This window comes from Tachysurus fulvidraco, chromosome 18 (genome assembly GCF_022655615.1).
Source record: "Tachysurus fulvidraco isolate hzauxx_2018 chromosome 18, HZAU_PFXX_2.0, whole genome shotgun sequence".
In the NCBI taxonomy this organism is placed as follows: Eukaryota; Metazoa; Chordata; class Actinopteri; order Siluriformes; family Bagridae; genus Tachysurus; species Tachysurus fulvidraco.
Genome location: NC_062535.1, coordinates 17,883,674 through 17,903,888, shown reverse-complemented (window position 1 = coordinate 17,903,888; position 20,215 = coordinate 17,883,674). Strand labels below are relative to the sequence as shown.

The 20,215-nt window shown below is 45.7% G+C and overlaps 1 pseudogene; it reads right to left on the bottom strand.

Annotated features, from left to right (window-relative positions):
• The window catches only part of LOC113636348, a 31,345-nt pseudogene extending 22,223 nt beyond the window's left edge, over positions 1-9,122 (bottom strand).
• Between the last annotated feature and the right edge of the window lie 11,093 nt (positions 9,123-20,215).

Sequence of the window (20,215 nt, the reverse complement as noted above, 5' to 3'; positions counted from 1 at the left end):
GGATGCCATCAAGCTGAAGAAGGAGTCCTATCGAGCCCGGTTGGCTTGGGTGACTCCGGAGGCAGCTGATAGGTACCGAAGGGCCAAGCGAGCTTCAGCCCGGGTGGTTATGGAGGCAAAAACTTGGGTCTGGGAGGAGTTCGGTGAGGCCATGGAGAAGGACTATCAGTTGACCTTGAACAAATTCTGGCAAACCATCTGGCGGCTCAGGAGGGGGAAGCAGTGCCCTGCTCAAACTGTTTACAGTGGGAGTGGGAATCTGCTGACTTCGATTGGGGACATCCTCGGATGGTGGAAGGAATACTTCGAGGTTCTCCTCAACCCCACCGACATGTCTTCCACTGAGGAAGCAGAGGGCGGGGGCTCAGTTATGGACTCATCGATTCCCCAAGCTGAGGTCACTGAGGCAGTTGAGAAGCTCCTCAGTGGCTAGGCACCGGGGGTGGAAAAGATCCGCCCTTAGTACCTCAAGTCTCTGGATGTTGTGGGGCTGTCTTGGTTGACACGCCTCTGCAACATCGCGTGGAGGTTGGGGACAGTGCCTCTGGACTGGCAGACTGGGGTGGTGGTCCCTCTGTTTAAGAAGGGGGACCGGAGGGTGTGTTCCAACTATAGGGGGGTCACACTCCACAGCCTCCCCAGAAAAGTCTATGCCAGGGTACTGGAGAGGAGAATTCGGCCGATAGTTGAACCTCGGATTCAGGAGGAACAATGCGGGTTTCGTCCTGGTCGTGGAACACTGGACCATCTCTATACCCTCGCCAGGTTGCTGGAGGGTTCATCGGAGTTTGCCCAACCAGTTCACATGTGTTTTGTGGATATGGAGAAGGCTTTCGACTGTTTCCCTCGTGGTGACCTGTGGGGGGTGCTCTGGGAGTATGGGGTCCGAGGCCCTCTGTTAAGGGCTGTCCGGTCCCTATATGACTGGAGCAGGAGTTTGGTTCGCATTGCCGGCAGTAAGTCAGACTTGTTCCCGGTGCATGTTGGACTCCGGCAGGGCTGCCCTTTGTCACCGGTCCTGTTCATTACTTTTATGGACAGGATTTCTAGGTGCAGTATGGGGCCGGAGGGAGTCCGGTTTGGGGACCACAGGATTTCGTCTCTGCTTTTTGCAGATGATGTCCTGCTGGCTTCCTCAAACCAGGACCTTCAGCGTGCACTGGGACGGTTTGCAGCCGAGTGTGAAGCGGCGGGGATGAGAATCAGTACCTCCAAGTCCGAGGCCATGGTTCTCAGTCGGAAAAGGGTGGCTTGCCCCCTTCAGGTTGGTGGAGAGCTCCTGCCTCAAGTGGAGGAGTTTAAGTATATTGGGGTCTCGTTTACGAGTGAGGGAAGGATGGAGCGGGAGACAGACAGGCGGATTGGTGTATCTTCTGCAGTGATGCGGTCGATATACCGATCTGTTGTGGTGAAGAAAGAGCTGAGCCACAAGGCGAAGCTCTCTATTTAACGGTCGATCTACGTTCCTACCCTCACCTATGGTCATGAGCTGTGGGTCATGACCGAAAGGACCCCGGATACAGGCGGCCGAAATGAGTTTCTTCCGCAGGGTGGCTGGGTGCTCCCTTAGAGATAGGGTGAGGAGCTTGGTCACTCGGGAGGAGCTCAGAGTAGAGCCGCTGCTCCTCCACATCGAGAGGAGTCAGCTGAGGTGGCTCGGGCATCTGTTTCGGATGCCTCCTGGGGAAGACCTAGGACACGCTGGAGGGACTATGTCTCTCGGCTGGCCTGGGGGAACGCCTCGGTATTCCCCCGGAAGAGCTGGAGGAAGTGTCTGGGGAGAGGGAAGTCTGGGCATCCCTGCTTAGACTGCTGCCCCCGCGACCCGGCCCCGGATAAGCAGTAGAAGATGGATGGATGGATGCATGGATAAATAACGATCTCCAATCCTGCCTCTAGTTTTCTCTTTCCCTGAACCCTCCAAACACGCTACACTGTGATCGGTAGTGAAGCCACTACTGAGTGTCCACTTACTTTCTGTCTAATCATTATGTAGATTTTTAAACATTTATAATGTTTTGGTTGAAAAGTGAGCTTGTGGTGTATTTCTTTCAAATAAATGGTGTTTGGTTTGAGATGTTTTCTAATGTAGTGAAAATTATAAGTGTAGAAAATAAAATTAGAAGACTAAGTGCTACTTAAGGGTCCAAATAAATTCTAATGTAATTATATAAAAAAGATTATTTTATTTACCTGTAACACTGAGTGTAACTCCAGGTTTACCCATGTATCTTTGTCCCTCTGTATTTGTTATGATTCTGAAGCAGTACATCTGTTCATCTGTTTTCTTCACATCACTGATATTGAGGGGGAAGTGATTCTGTACATCTGTTAAATACATCACTCTGCCTGAGTAACCTGGTACATTATACAGATCAGTCGGCTCTTTACCCTGAAAAGGGTTAATAAACCAAAACCTCTGTGTCACTGTAAGATCTGGTGGGTGTGTGTAAGTGACATTCATAATCACTGTAGATCCTTTTAAAGCACAGAGCTTAAGTTGGCTGTATTTCACACTCCATTCATTCCCAAGAGCTGAAACATGATAAAAGAGGTGATTAGAGATTATTATCCTGAACCCCATCAAACACTCAGTTCAGTCACAAATAAAAACTATTCTTCACGACTGGAAGAAAACTGTAATGTGGAATTAATATTCAAACTGAATCTGCATTTTGATACTTTATTCACAGAGAAATAAAAAAGCAGGATATATTTTTTTTGTCTATTTTACTCATGATTCTTAAATTGACCTTAAGAACAAGCACAGATTTGGTGATTAAATCAGTTTGTACTGTCTCCAGTGTGTGTGACTGTGATAATATAAAGGTAAGACTCACCTGTGATCATGAGGAGAAAGATCAGACAAAGCAGAGAAAACGGTTTAAGGGACATCATTCTTCTATATACAACCTAAAACATAAAATAATCAACTTCAGTAAGGTGGAGACAGTAAGTTTGCTTCATCACACTACTCCATCACTCAGGAGTTTACACCACACACACTGTCTGTCATTTCTTACATAATAATCACACTATATTCTACCAATAATAGGAGACTCTTTAAACATTTACAGAAATATTAATAAATCACTGTACTGGAACATTCACAAGCTACAAATGAAAATCTGTGCATGAATTCACTGATACCAGCTCTGTTCAAAGCAGATAATGAATGATTCAAATGTGTTTAATTGTCATGCACTAATTACAGATTAATAGATTTAGCAGAATCTGATATTTGAAGGAGAGATTTTCTAAACAAATCTAAAGTTAAACACAATATATTAAAATAAAGTTAAACATGAAGGTAAGTCGAAATAACCTCACGTTAAAGTTTGCAGGTGTTTCTATGGGATGTGGTAGCTCAGTGGTTAAGGTGTTGGGCTACTGATAGGAAGGTCATGAGTTCGAACCCCAGGTCCACCAAGCTACTGCTACTGGGCAAGCCCTTAACCCTCTGCTAAATGGCGTAAATGTCTATGGACTGAAAGTGATTTATTCCTGTGCATGAGGATGTTTGTATATTCAGAACTACTCCTGAGCTGAAACCCTTAGTGGTAGGAAATTGTAATGACAGTAAACTACACCAGGTTACGTATGTAACCCGGTTCCCTGAGAAGGGAACGAGACGCTGCGTCAGTGCTGATGCTATGGGAACGCTTCTGTGAGGAAGTTTTGTCTGAAGCTCTGTGTGCACACACGCCATTTTAATGGCTCGGGAAGGACAAGTGACGGAGTGATTACGTGCCAGCAAGTCCATATAAGGGCATCTACGTCACACTACTCCAGCTTCTATTTGTCTGAAGGAAATGTGAGAGGATGCCTGGGGCGTGGCCAGCAACGCAGCATCTCGTTCCCTTCTCAGGGAACCGGGTTACATACGTAACCTGGTGTAGTTCCCTTTCGAGGGAACTCGACGCTGTGTCAGTGCTGACGCTATGGGAACGCCGATACCCACGCTGCCACGCACCGGCCGATGACTGTGCCAGAGGCCGTGAGAGAGCATGAGCAGACTGGGAACAGCGCGTCACAGGCCCCACAGTACCTGGGTCCCTGGAGTGGGGTCCAAGTCCAGGTCATAGAATCTGATAAAGATGTGCGGAGAGGACCATCCTGCCGCAGCACAAATATCTTCAGTTGGGACACCCCTGGCCAAGGCACTGGATGAGGCGATACCCCTAGTGGAGTGGGCCCTGATGCCAAGAGGTGAGGAATGACCGCGCACCTCATAGGCCTCCACCATCCAGTGAGCCAGGCGCTGTTTGGAAACTGGATTACCCTTATTCCGGCCACCAAAACAGACAAAAAGGACGGAGGAGTTACGCCACAAGCTAAAGCGGTGGACGTAAGTCCTCAGGGCCCTTACTGGGCAAAGCAAGTGCAGCCTCTCCTGTTCCGCCGACTCATGGGGCAGGGGACAGTAGGCCTGCAGGATGATTGGACATCCCGCCATCCTGGGCAACTTAGGGACATATCCTGGCCTGGGGTGCAGGATAGCCTTGGACATGCCGGGGGCAAATTCTAGGTAGGCGGGGGCGATCGACAAAGCCTGCAAATCCCCGACTCTTCTGAGAGAGGCCAAGGCAAGAAGCAGAGCCGACTTCAGGGTTAGAAACTTCTCAGAGGCTGACTCCATGGGCTCAAAGGTGGCTTCCAGCAGCCCCTCCAGGACCACAGAGAGGTCCAAGGAGAAAAGGCGCAGTCTGCAGGAAGGTCTCAGCCGCCTGACACCACGCAGGAAGCGAGAGACCAGAGGGTGCCCACCAAAGGAGGCCCCGAGGACAGGTTTGTGGTTGGCAGCAATGGCGGCCACGTACACCTTTAAAGTAGATGGGGACAAGCCCAGAGAAAAGAGAGACTCAGGAACTCCAACACTGTACTGACCAGGCAGTGAACTGGATTCTGAAGGTGTTCATCACACCAGAGGTGAAAAAGCCTCCACTTCAGAGCAAATAGCTTCCTAGTGGAGGGATCCCTAGCATTCAGTAGGGTTTTGGTCACCTCAGATGAGAGGCCTGCTTCTAGGAACTGGTCCCTCTCATAGGCCAGACCCGAAGCTTTCATATCTTGGGGAGAGGGTGTAGGATTGCCCCCTGCACCCGAGAGAAGAGATCTTCCCTGACGGGAACCTCCATGGAGTGCCGTTCAGGAGAGAGGACTGAGAACCAACTCAAGAAGGCCAACGAAGGGCAACTAGGAGTAGGTTGACCCGGTCATGGCGCACTCTGGCTAGGGCTTGTGGGAGCAGAGCTACCGGGGGAAAGGCGCACCGACGGAGCCTCGGCCACGTCCACACACATTTTATGGCATCTACACCACTCCCTGGGCCTCAGCACCTGCCTTCACAGCAAGTCTGCCTCCTTATTTACATGCCCTGGGATGAAAATCGCTCTCAGCGAAAGGAACCTGCTCTCTGCCCAGTGCAGAATCTGCTGTGCCAACCTAAAACAGGGGCACAAATGCAGACCGCCCTGATGATTGATATGGCAAACCACCGCAGTTCTGTCTGTCTGTACTAAGACATGGCAGCCCCTGAGGCATGGAAGAAAGTGTTAGAAACACAGCCCTCATCTCTAGGCAGTTTATGTGCCATGAGAGATAGGGGCCCTCCCATAAACCCTGGGCAGGATGGCCATCCTAGGCCACTCCCCAGCCCGAAAGCAAGGCATCCGTCGAAAGAGTCCCGCGACGGTGACACGCCCCTAAAGTGGGACCCAAGGCCAGAAACCGGGGTCTTTTCCACAAAAGAAGGGTACGAAGCCCACAGCGCATAACCCTTATAACCCTGAGGGGATGTCTGCGAGGATGAAAGCCCGCACCCCTGAGCCAGAGCTGGAATGGCCTCATGTGGAGCAGAACCAAAGGGATAACGTTGGCTGCTGCCGACACGAGGCTGGGCACCCTCTGTGCATCGGCGACAGAGAGGCATCGGCCTAGCCGAATAGCTTTCACCGCTGACAAGATGGAAGCCACCCGAGCGGGAGACAGATGTGCCCGCATCGTGGTGAAGCCCCAAACTAGCCCCAGAAAGGTGGTTCTCTGAGAAGGAGAAAGCACACCCATTTCTGGGTCCAACCTGAGGCCTAGAGACCTCGTATCAAGGTCGATAGTCACAAATCAGTCTTTGGACCTGATCTGGGACACGATAACCTTGAGCATGAGCATCTTGAACCTGTAAGTCTTCAGAGTACAGTTCAGAGCCCACAGGTCCGAAATCGGACACAGCCCCCGTCCTTCTTAGGAACAATGAAATATCGCTGTAAAGCTGGAGTCCAGCTTTGGGAGGGGAACATGCTCTATGGCCCCTTTCGTCACGATTGAGAGAGTTCCTCTTGGAGGAACGCCCCCTGGTGCCTGCCAACAATCGTAGGCAGCACACCCTGGAAGAGGGGAGGACGGGAGAGGTATCCAGGACCCACTGAGACACCCCTGGCAGAAGTTTCCACACTGCCTGGCTGCCTGATAGTGGTGTCAACCTTGCACAGACCTCCCGGGTGCCCTGAAACTGGCAGGTGCCAACCCAGGGAGACCCATGCAAGGAAAAGAAGCAGGCACAGACCCCACTGCTCCGTGAAACGCCGGAGGCGGCAGGGCAGGCGGTAGGGGAGCCTTAACGTCGCCGACTGTCATTTGGTGCCTGTCGACGACAATATTCACTGCATCGCCGAACAAGCCCTGAGGTGACACCGAGGCCTCCAGGAGAGAGGACATATCCTCATCTTTAGTATTGCTTTGTGGCACAGAGCGCAAAGTCAATGGCTCGGTGGAGCTCAGATACCACCTGAAGGCAGGTTTCCTCCGTGTGGGTGATGTAGGTGAGAGATGTATGTGTGGTGATGTATGCCTCAATCTCAGGCATAGCCCCATACCATGGCCTTCAAGCCCTATAATGGCTAATTAGTCTGACATGGCAGGAGAAAAGACCTCGACACCTCGGCATGGAGGTCTGAGAAATACGGCAGCCGCCCGTGGTCGTCTAGCTTATAATGGGCGACACTTACTTCCTCTTCGGGCCAATCTAATTTTAGCTTAGACATGTCACAAGGAGCGCCTCGAACGCAGCTGATTGTGTCGGCTATTCAGCGGGGGGAAGCCTCTCTTTTAGCGACGTGGAAGCAACATGCTTTCTTCCTGGTTGGGAGTTAGGGAAGAGGGAAAGAGAAAGTGGAAAAACCCGTCTCTTATTCCATATCCGCTAATTCAACCGGCAAAAATACAGCCAGGCGAGCGCAGAGGGAATCCCTCACAATGCACGCAGCCGACTGTTCAGAGGGGGAAAGCCCCTCCTTGCCCCATTGAGCTCCTGAGAGCCTGACGTGGAAGCAACATGCTCTCTTCCGGGTTGGGAGAAATCGCAGCACGAGCTCCCGAAAGTGAAATCGAGTGAACGGAGTTAGGGAAGAGGGGAAAGAGAAAGGTAAAAACCCGTCTCTTGTTCCACATCCGCTAACTCAACCTGCGAACCCCGGCGATCGAGGCCGCCGCCCCGCCTTGGCGAACGCGGGACCGGAACAACGAGGCGCAGCTGCAGCTGAGAATTACAGCTCTAAAATATATATATAATTTTTCCCTGTACTAGACAGACAGGACAAACAATTGGCACACATACACAGAGCGCTTCCTGAAGACAAAGAAGCTGCAGTAGTGTGACATAGATGCCCTTATATGGACTTGCTGGCGCGTAATCACTCCGTCACGTGTCCTTCCCGATCCATTAAAATGGCGTGTGCACACAGAGTTTCAGACACAACTTCCTCACAGAAGCGTTCCCATAGCGTCAGCACTGCCGCAGAGTCGAGTTCCCTCGAAAGGGAACTGATTATAAATAGGCTTCAGCAGACGACTGTGCTCTTGATGGAAAGTTGCTGACCATAGATGGTGATGTGGAAATGAATGTAGTTGTGCATAAGCAGAGCAGCTTAGAATGTGTGACATTTATCAACATCCATTACATACTGCTGTGTGATCAGTGACAGTTTTTTATGTATTTCATCCTGCTCTTCATCAGCATTATAACTAATGTATGATTTTATGTAAATATAAGATTATGGAGTAGTTGGACAAACAGCAGTAATTATGATAGTAGCTGCTTCATTAATGTCAGTTGATGCATCACAATTCATCCTCTTACAGTCTACTGTGCACTTAATCTACTACAATTACATAGCTTTGAGTGTATAGTAAGAAATTAAGCAAGTACTGGGACACACTCGAATGTCATGTAATGGAAAACTACTTGTTGCATTTCAGGTTTACTTCATTCATTATTCATCACATAATTTATACGAGAAAATTTCATTCACACTTTTCTTGGTTTAGTTTTCAACATTTCCGCAATGTTTGGTTGAATTTGGCAAAGCAAAATGTCACACAACCAAAATATCTCAATATAATCTCATGGTACCTAAAAACATTTTTGTGTTACATGATATGTGTCACAATAAAAATGTCTTTGTACTGTATGTTCTGCCTCCACAGTGCCTACATGACCTTCATGTTCAACAGCCAAATAGCAAAGAAAGAAAAGTGAGTTAAAGAGTGTGTGATTAAGATGTCTGGATGATGATGTTTTGCATAAACACAATTTTCTTTGCTTTAATTTCTGAATTAGTCACTTAAACAAGCTGCATTTTTACCACCAACACCACAATACATGAGAAATAACTGATCACAATATTTATATTTGCGCTCATATGTGATAATTAAAAGTTGCTAAACATAAAGAAATGAGACATGAATTTAAGTATTTTGAACAGCAAACCTGTCAATGTTCAGGAAATGTAGATATTCGATTAATGAGAGAAATTAGCCTTTAAAAATATGTTTTTTTTTCTTACCGTGACTTTTAGACTCTTGTGTCCAACAACTGAGCAGAAAATAACGTGTGAAGAGGAGTTTTTGTGGTTAACAAGTGTTACTGTTGTCTTCCTTCTCTTTCTGCTGAAGTCACTTCCTATGAAATGAAGAAAATATGAGAGAAAATATTTCGTTCATCTGCTCAAATAAAATAAAATTTCTGAAAATATTATTGAATATTTTATTAATATAAATATTCAGCTTCATGACTGAATGATATGCTCTACTATGAAGTGCACTTTGTAACAGAATTGTCACCATTTCCTTCTTCTTTATGCTACAACTGTGGGTTTACATTATCAGTTACATTCAGAGCACGTCTATTAAAAAGCTGCTTTTATTTAAAAACCGAGAAAGGAAAGCGCTTAGCTTGTGACGCTAACATGCCCAGCACATCCTGTGTGTAATCATGCTAGCTGGTTCAAGTCATGCATCTTTACTGACATTTACTTCATTAACTGGTGATGTTTTTGTATTGTGTACTTGTGTATTTAATACCACAGCTGAATTACTGCTGAAAAAATGGATCACAACACAATAGTTCTCTAAAAGCCTATAAAAACTAGAACAATTCTCAGATGTTATTAAAGTGAGCAGGGTGTGTTAGCATGAGAATAAACACAGTTCATGTTCTGTGTACAGAGTCGTCTTAACACCTCAGTTCATATGTGTGAACACATGAACTCTGTACTTCATCAACACACAGTAGGACATTGTTTCAATCTGTTTAACTGTAAAACAAGAGCTAAAACACACTCTTATTATAATATGGATAATATAATATGTTTTCCCGTGCTCCTTAATGTGAATAGAAATGTTAGGAGTGGAGTAACTGCCATATCACATGTAACTGCCATACAACGTACACATTGTTATCCTTATGTAACAATCTCATCCAATACTATAAAGAAACAAAGTGAAATGAATGCAGCAAAAAGAGAGAAAAGAAATAAAAGTTAACGAAGACGAAGAGCGAGGAAAAAGGTAGCTGTGGACAATAAACTAAAAGAAATGGAGAAATTGTTATTTGACATAAAGAAATTGAATATATCTGATTAAAACTGTAAAGAAAAAGATCTAGAAGGAACCTGATTCAACACAAAGAGGAACAGACACTGTACCTACTGTAGACAGTTGGATCAAGACCCATCATCTTGCTGAAAGAAGATTATAGAATTGTTATAAGTTTTCTTTTCCATTTTTTAGAATGATAAGTTTCCTTTACCTTTATATGAATTTTCTTTTTCATTTCATAAAATGACAAGTTTCATTTACCTTTATATGAATGTATGTAACCATTATGTGATTAAGAAATTATATAATGTTCATTGGTATGTTTTAGATATTAAGACAGAGAGTAACAGTGAAAGCTTAAAAAGGAAATCTCAAGGCTTTGTGTCAGCAGCTTTGTGTCAGCAGCGTAAGAACACACAATAGGCCATGCAGCCTAGGAGACTTCTCAGGATGTTTTGCAAAAGCATGAGATCATGAGAGACCTGACGGTATGCTGACAGAGGCAGAATGACGTTATGAGATCATACTAATAAATGGTATAAATACGGTTTTAGAATCAGTTATCAGTGTGCATTCACCTAGAGGCAAGCTCATTGTGTTATACAGTACTTTGTTATTGCTTATAGAGAGTGCATCAGGAGAACAAATGCAGGCTTACACTCGGAAAGTGTTTCTTGGTTTGTTTTATCTTTGCATTTTACTTATTTCTACTTACGCTAGAATTGTTTGACTATTTGAAGGAGATTTTTGTTTGTAATTTTCTTTTCTTTTACCTTACATATATTATACAGGTGACAGGCCAGACAAAGAGCGGTTCAAAAAACCCTTATGAGTGAATTAAAATCAAGGTCTGTGACGTCGCCCGGTAAGGCGCAACCGGGGCCCCGCCCTGGAGCCAGGCCCGGGGTTGGGGCTCGCATGCGAGCGCCTGGTGGCCGGGTCTTGCCCCACGGGGCCCGGCCGGGCTCAGCCCGAAAGAGCGATGTGGGGCCGATCTCCTGTGGGCCCACCACCTGCAGGAGAAACCGTAAGGGGTCGGTGCAATGTGGATTGGGTGGCAGTCGAAGGCGGGGGCCTCGGCGACCCAATCCCCAGACACGGAATCTGGCACTAGGGACATGGAATGTCACCTCGCTGGGGGGAAGGAGCCTGAGCTGGTACGGGAGGTTGAGAGATACCGACTAGATATAGTTGGGCTCACCTCCACACACAGCTTGGGCTCTGGAATCCAACTCCTTGAGAGAGGCTGGACTCTCTACTACTCTGGAGTTGCCCATGGTGAGAGGCGGCGGGCTGGTGTGGGCTTGCTCATAGCCCCCCAGCTCAGCAACCATGTGTTGGAGTTCACCCCGGTGAACGAGAGGGTCGTTTCCCTGCGCCTTCGGGTCGGGGATAGGTCTCTCATGGTCATTTGTGCTTATGGGCCAAATGGCAGTGTAGAGTACCCGACCTTCTTGGCGTGTCTGGAAGGGGTGCTGGAAAGTGCTCCGACCGGGGACTCTGTCGTTCTACTGGGGGACTTCAATGCTCACATGGGCAGTGACAGTGACACCTGGAGGGGCGAGATTGGGAGGAACGCCCCCCCCCACCTGAACCTGAGTGGTGTTCTGTTATTGGACTTCTGTGCTAGTCACAGTTTGTCCATAACGAACACCATGTTCAAGTATAAGGGTGTCCATCAGTACACGTGGCACCAGGACACCCTAGGTCGGAAGTCGATGATGTGGTTATTTCATCTGACCTCCGGCCATATGTCTTGGACACTCGGGTAAAGAGAGGGGCGGAGCTGTCAACTGATCACCACCTGGTGGTGAGTTGGATCCGATGGCGGGGGAGGAAGTTGGACAGACTTGGCAGACCCAAACGTACTGTGAGGGTCTGCTGGGAATGTTTGACAGAGTCTCCGGTCAGAGAGATCTTCAACTCCCACCTCCGGCAGAGCTTCAATCAGATCCCGAGGGAGGTTGGAGACATTGAGTCCGAGTGGACCATGTTCTCCACCTCCATTGTCGACGCGGCTGCTCGGAGCTGTGGCCGTAAGGTCTCCGGTGCCTGTCGTGGTGGCAATCCCCGAACCCGGTGGTGGACCCGGAAGTAAGGGATGCCGTCAAGCTGAAGAAGGAGTCCTATCAAGCCTGGTTGGCTCGGGGGACTCTGGAGGCAGCTGATATGTACCGAAAGGCCAAGCGAGCTTCAGCCCGGGTGGTTACGGAGGCAAAAACTCGGGTCTGGGAGGAGTTCGGTGAGGCCATGGAGAAGGACTATCGGCTGGCCTCGAAGAAATTCTGGCAAACCGTCCGGCGCCTCAGGAGGGGGAAGCAGTGCCCTGCTCACACTGTTTACAGTGGGAATGGGAATCTGCTGACTTCGAATGGGGACATCCTCGGACGGTGGAAGGAATACTTTGAGGTTCTCCTCAACCCCACCGACATGTCTTCCACTGAGGAAGCAGAGGGCGGGGGCTCAGTTGTGGACTCGTCGATTCCCCAAGCTGAGGTCACTGAGGTAGTTGAAAAGCTCCTCAGTGGCAAGGCACCGGGGGTAGATGAGATCCGCCCTGAGTACCTCAAGTCTCTGGATGTTGTGGGGCTGTCTTGGTTGACACGCCTCTGCAACATCGCAGGGAGGTTGGGGACAGTGCCTCTGGACTGGCAGACTGGGGTGGTGGTCCCTCTGTTTAAGAAGGGGGACCGGAGGGTGTGTTCCAACTATAGGGGGATCACACTCCTCAGCCTCCCCAGAAAAGTCTATGCCAGGGTACTGGAGAGGAGAATTCGGCCGATAGTCGAACCTCGGATTCAGGAGGAACAATGCGGGTTTCTTCCCGGTCGTGGAACACTGGACCATCTCTATACCCTCGCCAGGTTGCTGAAGGGTTCATGGGAGTTTGCCCAACCAGTTCACATGTGTTTTGTGGATTTGGTGAAGGCTTTTGACTGTGTCCCTCGTGGTGACCTGTGGGGGGTGCTCTGGGAGTATGGGGTCCGGGGCCCTCTGTTAAAGGCTGTCCGGTCCCTATATGACCGGAGCAGGAGTTTGGTTCGCATTGCCGGCAGTAAGTGGCTGCCCTTTGTCACCGGTCCTGTTCATTACTTATATGGACAGGATTTCTAGGCGCAGTATGGGGCCGGAGGGGGTCCGGTTTGGGGACCACAGGATTTCGTCTCTGCTTTTTGCAGATGATGTTGTCCTGTTGGCTTCCTCAAACCAGGACCTTCAGCGTGCACTGGGACGGTTTGCAGCCGAGTGTGAAGCGGCGGGGATGAGAATCAGCACCTCCAAGTCCGAGGCCATGGTTCTCAGTCGGAAAAGGGTGGCTTGCCCCCTTCAGGTTGGTGGAGAGCTCCTGCCTCAAGTGGAAGAGTTTAAGTATCTTGGGGTCTCGTTTACGAGTGAGGGAAGGATGGAGCGGGAGATCGACAGGTGGATTGGTGTATCTTCTGCAGTGATGCGGTCGATATACCGATCTGTTGTGGTGAAGAAAGAGCTGAGCCACAAGGCGAAGCTCTCTATTTACCGGTCGATCTACGTTCCTACCCTCACTTATGGTCATGAGCTTTGGGTCATGACCGAAAGGACGAGATCCCGGATACAGGCGGCCGAAATGAGTTTCCTCTGCAGGGTGGCTGGGCGCTCCCTTAGAGATAGGGTGAGGAGCTCGGTCACTCGGGAGGAGCTCAGAGTAGAGCCGCTGCTCCTCCACATCGAGAGGAGTCAGCTGAGGTGGCTCGGGCATCTGTTTCGGATGCCTCCTGGACGCCTCCCTGGGGAGGTGTTCCGGGCATGTCCAACCGGGAGGAGGCCCCGGGGAAGACCTAGGACACGCTGGAGGGACTATGTCTCTCGGCTGGCCTGGGAACACCTCGGTATTCCCCCGGAAGAGCTGGAGGAAGTGTCTGGGGAGAGGGAAGTCTGGGCATCCCTGCTTAGACTGCTGCACCCGCGACCCGGCCCCCCATTGTGAGGATCCTGAAAAGACAAAAAGGTCTATGTCTGACTCCTTCATTTAAAGATTCAATCAATAGAATAGGTATCAGAACTTGGAGCAGAACCTTTGCTAGAAGACCGAGGGACTTCGAGGACACCTGCGTTCAAAGTAAGAGCAACTCTAATTGTTGATCTTGTGTTTTCAATACTAACCCGTGCAAAGTAGGACATATCCTTTAGTGGGATTTTAGTCACTAGAGGATACGTATGTCAGTATAAATTACTTCATTAACTGGAACAGAACTGTTCAGCGTTGAATTACATTATTTTTTTATACAATTTCCCCATGTTAATGTAGATCATATGCTAAATATGAAATAAAAATAATCAAACCTATGTTAAATGTATTTATAAGATTACTTACTGTCTCTTACTTGTGTGAGAGAAACGATGAGTGTATTAAAGTGACAGTACTTGGACATTCTCTGCCGGAACAATAGGGGGCGTTCTGGCAGTGAGTTTTCTGTCATGTGTCTTGTAATACTCACCTGGTTGAAATTGATTTAATTATTATGTGTATTTATTTCAGTCAGAGAATGAAGGTGTCTTCACAGGCAAAAAGACCCAAAGGTGGTTGAAGACCTACTTATTCAGGAAACACTTCAACTGGCACTTCTTTTCCTATCTTTTGCATTTATTTAAAAAAACAAAATAATAATAATTGACTCTTTCATTGTAACTTTGAACAATGTTTTAAACTCATGGTATCCTGATCAGGCACTCGCCCCCTTTTTGCAGGTTTTTCGCCTACATGACCTACCCAACAAAAAGTGGTACAGCTCCCACATACTTCGACACACTTTTGGTCTCATTGGAAAGAAGAGATTCTTTAGTTTCAGATACAAGTGTCAGATTGATTCTAGGCCTTACTGGCACAAAGTTACAAAGGCTCGAATGGAAGGTTTTGATTTCCGCCTGAGTTGTTTACCTGATAAACTGATTAATCTTATTGCTCTGGAACATGTTAGGAACCAAATAACAACTGAGGGTCATAGCCACATGCCTTGGCTTTCACCAAAAAAAAAATTCAAGTCAAAAGACCCAAAAATAAAAATATAAAAATATAATTCAATAAAATAAAAATAAAATTAAATTAAATAAAATTCAATAAAAATATTTTTCTACGGACATGCTCAGATTAAAAGGCCTAAAGCAAAGAGAACCTATCTGCCTAGAAGTCTGCTTTGAAAAAAGGCCTGTAACCTGACACCCTGAGCTGTGAGTGTGAAAAAGTCGAGAATTGCACAATAAACCCATTGCGCAACTTTTTCTGCACAGCCTGAGGCCTCAGAGACGTGTCATGTTGCATACCGTTGGAATTGTCTCCTTATTGGCTAAAGAGCTGTAAAGGTCCCGGATCATTACATTGCTATTGGAGGGAGCAATTGTCAGTCAAAGGGAGGGTTCCCACATAGGATGTAGAGACATCATCGGTTTCTCAGCCGTCTATCTCTGCACTACAAGCGCCGATTGGCTCAAGTGAGGGCTTGTTTGATTCATTAAGACCTGGACTACAAATCTAACGCAACAGTGTAGTTTTAGAAGCCTCATAGGAGAACAGAGAGCCGAAACAAAGGATGGAGGTGAACTGCTGTTTCCAGAAACGGAATATTTGCGAGGCGAGCAAAGCGTTTTGGATTAAAAGGCTTACAGATTCCAGTTCCTTGGACCCTTGGGGATTTTTGTGAAGCATTTGTTTTGGAAAATATTACCCCAGTGAAGAAAGGGAAGCGTCTAAATGTTGTAAGGGAACAACTGGTCTAGCGCCGCCTAGTTCAGTTCACTACCAATTTTGATTCAAATAGTATGACGGCTATAAATCATATTATGCTTTGTGTGTGGGCTTAAAAAAATCTTGAGCGTCTACGCTTTAATACAAAAATAGGTTTAACCGTGTATTTAGAGGATTTAATGCTTAAAAGCTACAACGAAGTTGCTTCAGACTCATCCCCTAGTGGTCATTTTCCCTGTTGTGCCTTGGATGGCACGGCGTTACATAACAGGTATGTAACCTAGTGAACCAGCATTAATGTATCCAATGATAGAGATTTAAGCACTTACGGGCATCTGCCAAATGCTGTAAATGTAAATAGAATGGAAATGGAAATGGAATAACAAAATAAAAACAGAGATTTTATAAACAAAACAAAAAATAAATACAGGAAACGGGAACTGAAACACAGAAGCCGACAAAAAATGAGGACCACGCGAAGCTAACCGCAATGTGGAGGAAATAAATACACATAATAATAACACCAATTACAACCAGGTGATTATTACAAGACACACTGCCAAAACGCCCCCTAATGTTCTATGGGGTCAGAATTGTTTTGTTATTCTGAAAAAATACACTATGATCCACAAATAAATATAAAGAGTTTCACAAATATTTTTACAAATTTCACAAAAAGAAATGAAATTCACAAATAAATAAAATGGGATTTGCAAATAAAAAAAAATATTTATAAAATGTATTTATTTGCGAATTGCTTCCTGCTCATTTGTGAACCGCGTTCTGTGCATTTGTGAATCAGGGCACGCATTTGTGAATCGCGTTCTGTGCATTTGTGGATTTGAAACATTTCTAACATCAAGACGTGCACAAGAATCCACAAATAGGTGGACTCCGCCCACCGTCTACTCCAGCCAATCACGTTCTGATTTACTCGCTCTCCACACTACCCCTGGACCCATTGATGATGCTGAAATCGTTTCCAAAGAAAGCAGAATTGAATTAACCCTTAGTGCTGGCTACAATCCATACAGGGTTACCAGATTGGGCTCGAATCTGCGACAAATGTTTTTTATTTGTTTTGTTGTCGTATTTTGCAGTACATATTACACTGTGATAGTGCGAGTAAATCAGAACGTGAATGGTTTGAGGTAGACCGTGCCACGATTGGTCAGCGCCACGAGACCGTTGTCCGATTGGCTGGAGTAGACGGTGGGCGGAGTCCACCTATTTGTGGATTCTTGTGCACGTCTTGACGTTAGAAATGTTTCAAATCCACAAATGCACAGAACGCAATCCACAAATGCGTGCCGTGATTCACAAATGCACAGAACGCAATCCACAATTGCGTGCAGTGATTCACAAATGCACAGAACGCGATTCACAAATGAGCAGGAAGCAATTCGCAAATAAATACAATTTATAAATATTTTTTTTATTTGTGTAGCGGATTTCACCCAGCACCACAAATGACACACCGACTCCAGGCTCTTTGGTGAATCACGTCTGCAGTTTATTAAACAAAAGACACGGGATCACACACACATCCTCTCACTAGCAGTCTGACTCTCTTCAGTCACATGTAGAACCCAGAGTCCTGAATAAAGTCCATCTGATAGTCTCTTACATTTCTTACACAAATATACATAAAAATTATAGAAAATAAAATTAACTCAACATGTACACTTTTCCTTTACATTACACATGAAACACACTTATCAGACAATATTTAGCCAATTTCACTCAATTATGTGATCGTATAGTGGTTTGTGGTTTACATACCTGCAGTTTATTAAACAAAAGACACGGGATCACACACACATCCTCTCACTAGCAGTCTGTCTGAAGGATGTGAGACAAACAGATTAATCCCTGTCCTCCATTAACACAGTAACTGCATACTTAAATTCTGGGTCTCAGTTGGCTAAATATACAAAATACACGACTTAAATAAAATTTACAAACACCCAATTAAAGTAAAATAAACAACATAACATATCTACAGACACAATCCACCAAAACTTTGTATTTAAAACGAATATTAAAAGGAAAAACCTCGCACTCAATTTCCATGCGGGCGGCAACATTAAACAAACAAATTAAGGCCGTTCATTTCTAAAACTTGAAATGCGTCTAACTTCTCATAGAAAATCAAAAATATAAACTCAATCCATCTTTCTAACACTTCTAACTTTAATATCAACTAATATTTTTAACTATTTTTATATTTGTATTACTCGTTGTACAGAGATGCAACAAAACCAACCTGACTCTCTTCAGTCACATGTAGAACTGAGAGTCAGACGTAACAGCGCCTCTAAGTGACGTCACACCAATGTAAACTAACTTTTTACAAAGTACATTGTTTTCTTTCCTTGTGCTATATAAAAAAATGAAAATTATATGGATTGATAAGAAAAACATAAAATTACAAAAATAATTAAATACATTCAAATGAAATCTCTTTCAAAATAAAAGACACTAAAGTTTTCTGGAACACAAAACTCAGAACATTACATTTGCAAATCCCATTTTATTTATTTGCGAATTTCATTTCTTTTTGTGAAATTTGTAAACATATTTGTGAAACTCTTTATATTTATTTGTGGATCATAGTGTATTTATTCAGAATAACGAAACAATTCTGACCCCATAATGTTCCGGCAGAGAATGTCCAAGCAGAAATCCTGACAGAAAGTGTGAATAATCAAATTTCAAGACTGTGATGTTGCAGCAGAAGTTTGTCCTTTATTCATAATAACAGTCATGTGGTTACAGAATTCACACACAGAGTAAATATATTTAAATACTGACACGAGTTCTTCACACACAAAGTGACATCATATATTTTATATGTTTATTTGCAGTGAAACAAAATAAAACAATGTAGTTGAGTAACTTTAGGCTGGTTAAAGTAGCTGTACTGTGATATATACAAGTGCTTCATCCTGGTCACAGTGAGTCAGGAGTCTATTCCAGGATCACTGTGTGCCAATCAGGACGTCATGCTGTGTTTGACTAAAGCTCAGAACTCAGAGGAAAAACAAAGAAAACTGGCAACTGAACTCAGAATTCCTACTCAGAGAGACAGGAGGGTCTCTTCATCCCAGAGTTTATCATATGACTTCAGACCAACATGGCCAGCATGGTGACTCACACCATCAACACACGATACATTATGTATTCATGATCAATAAACTTAGCTGACTAAATGGTAGGTAAAAAATACACTTTCATAAAGCGGTTTAGGAGGAATAAAATAGATATGGACATGCTTTTATGAGTAAATAATAATCAGTAATTAACAGCATACACACACACACACACACACACACACACACACACACACACACACACACACACACACACACACATTTTGTTCCTACTAAATACAGATTCTCTGATTAAAATGTACATTCAGGACTTCAGTTCAGGTTGAAATATTGACAAGAAGTGGAAGCTACAGCAGTTTACATAGGTAACCCAGGTACCTGAGAAGGGAACGAGACACTGTATCATGGCTGAGGCTATTGGAACACTTCAAGACTCGGTATCATGGCCGACATTATTGGAAAAATCTATTGGCTAAGGAGGTCATGTGATGAAGCGGAGCACACTAGCAAGACTATATGAGGGTTTTGTGTCACATTTCTCCAGCTTCTACTAGTCTGAAGGAAGCGTGAGTGGATGCCCAGAGTGTGGCAAGCAACACAGAGCCTCGTTCCCTTCTCAGGGATCTGGGTTACATATGTAATGTGGTGTAATTCCTTTTCAAGGGAACTATGTGCTGCATCATAGCTAATGCTATGTGAATGACAATACCAGGGCTGCTACACACCTAGAGATGTCTGTGCCAGATGTCATGAAAGCGGACATCCCTAGAAACCCTACTTCTCGGGTGTAGGGTTCCTTTCTGGGCCGCCTGGCGGAGATTACTGCGGCTGCTGGCCAGCTGCTCAGATTTTACTCTGGGGACTCTGGCTACAATGTTAGCGCATGTTAGCCCTAGTCCATCACTGCAGCCAGGGAAGAACTATCAAATTGCTTCTCTGTGGCAACCAATGCAGCTGTGAAATATATTTTTTCTTTTTTTGCATATTTTCATACGATAACGTGGGCCATCTGCTTTGTGGGCTAAATATTTGGCTTGGAGGAGTTCAGACCTCATTGGTAAGCAATTCACCACAGATGAGCTTGGCCTGCAAAAGGGCCATTGAGTGCAGCATATGGAGGTCTGGGAAAAAATTGGAGACACCTGCATGGAGGTGGAGGTGGAAGGCGGCATGAAGATGCCACAAGGTACAGAGGATTGGAATGCAGCCAAGCAAAAGATTGTGAAGAGGACTCTCTCACAATGCATGCAATCAGCTCGAGGAATGCCATGATAAAGAAGAGAAGACCCTATTCTTTATATGTCTTCTTTTGTACTTGTCTCAGACAACTAGAGTGTCAATTGACACCAATATACACAGCTGGAGTCATGTGATGTACATGCCCTTATATTGTCTTGCTGGCACGCTGTGCTTCGTCATATGATCTCCTTAGCCAATAGATTGGAGTGATTTCACACAGAGCTTCAGACACTGCTTCCACAATAACTCTTCCCGTAAGGTCAGTTATATT